Source organism: Piliocolobus tephrosceles, chromosome 19, assembly GCF_002776525.5.
Source record: "Piliocolobus tephrosceles isolate RC106 chromosome 19, ASM277652v3, whole genome shotgun sequence".
Lineage (NCBI taxonomy): Eukaryota > Metazoa > Chordata > Mammalia > Primates > Cercopithecidae > Piliocolobus > Piliocolobus tephrosceles.
The window spans coordinates 46,460,617-46,462,157 of NC_045452.1; the positions used below are offsets into that span (position 1 = coordinate 46,460,617).

The 1,541-nt window shown below is 49.7% G+C and overlaps 1 protein-coding gene across 1 annotated transcript in view; it reads left to right on the plus strand.

Moving 5' to 3' along the window:
* Window positions 1-608: 608 nt before the first annotated feature.
* Window positions 609-1,541, plus strand: part of LOC111525205 (T-complex protein 10A homolog 1) — an 11,231-nt gene continuing 10,298 nt past the window's right edge. Inside the window, exon 1 of the mRNA XM_023190464.1 lies at window positions 609-721. The gene's annotated coding sequence lies outside the window, so the exon portion shown is untranslated. The remainder of the gene's footprint in view (window positions 722-1,541) is intronic.

Consider the following 1,541-nt stretch of genomic DNA (forward strand, 5'->3'; position numbering starts at 1 on the left):
ATTCATTCACGATGTCGGCGTTTACCGCCTATTGCACGCGAGTCGCTTGCAGAACTATCCCAGTGACACACGTCCCACACAGGCTCGGGTGAGCCCCAGGGGTGTGTTTGCCACACACAGCACCATGGATGAGAAGGATGGCCAGGGTTTAACAGGAACATGGACTCTCGCTTGCTCCTCATTCTCTTCTCTACCACAAAAATCACACGAACTATTCAGATGGAGATGCATTTAGTGAAATGATGAAACTTGGAAACCTGTCTCCTATTTAAACTCACATGTATTATTTTCCCCTCATAAAAAATGTTTTTTCCTAGTAAATAATTTGATATCCAAAGAAAATTTGGATTTCTTCAAAAATGTATGCTCAGAGAAATGAGCTCTTACTACACGTTGGGTATTGAAGACTTGATATTAAACACGTGATTTTTGTCAATTGGGAGGAGCAGTTTGACTCTCTCCAATGTCCTTTGTGGATGGATGGACTCTACTGACGATGAGCTTCTGTATTAGAATTGCAGGTTTGGGGATGTTTAATTATTATCTGAGCTGGTACAATGGTGACGCTGAGTGAGATGTTCATGTCCCTTTAAGACAGAAAGTCCGTTGGAACTGTCTGCTGCTCTCTGGTCTCTGGATATGAGGCGGGAGGGCTTGGGGACAGCTGTAGGGACACAGCCCAGATGATCTGGTCCCAGCAGAACTGACCGTGGGGGAACAGGTGAGGTGACGAGGTCTGGTAGTGGGGCTGAGGGAAGGGGTCTTCCCTGGACTGAGGGGGTCATGAGTTTGGGGCCGAGGACACTGCGGTATCCCCTCAGAGGAGCGGGGAAAGAAGGACCTTTCTCAGGTCTGTGAGGACCGTGACCCCAGCCCACTTCCGCAGACACATTCCCAGTCCCGGCGGGGAAGGAACGGCAGTGGTCTGGTTACTGGTAGGTCTTGTTCTAGACCTTCGATTCGCTTCCATCAGGAGACTCTCTTTTAAACAACGTTTCTCCGATCACTGTGGTTAAACTGTTCCTTCTTACGTTTGTATACAGTTAGAAGTTTACGAAAAAACAGTCAGGGTTTTGCTGGGGGCCACGGGCTTCGTAAAACCGAGAGGGCGAGGCAGAGGTGAAGACAGCTTTCAGAGACGACCCTGCAGTCAAGCAGGCTTGCAGCAAAGCTTTGCGTTTTCTCTTTTGTTTTTGTTTTCCAATTGCTGTGAGCTTCCTAGAACTGGTGTAAATGCTCTACCTATAAAAAGGGATTTCCTTTCCACATCTTCACCATGAATTCACAAATGTCACCCTGACGGTTCAAGACGCATACTCAGCACAGTGGAGGGTCTGCCTGTGCCCCTCCAGGTGGGTGCTGATCCAGTGGTGCTGATTAAAGGGCCGAGAATTCCCTCAGTGTAACACACGACCATCCACTCACACCCACTCACACCCCGAGACCATCCCGCTCACACCTGCTCACACCCCGACACCATCCCGCTCACACCCGCTCACACCCCAAGACCATCCCGCTCACACCCGCTCACACCCCAAGAC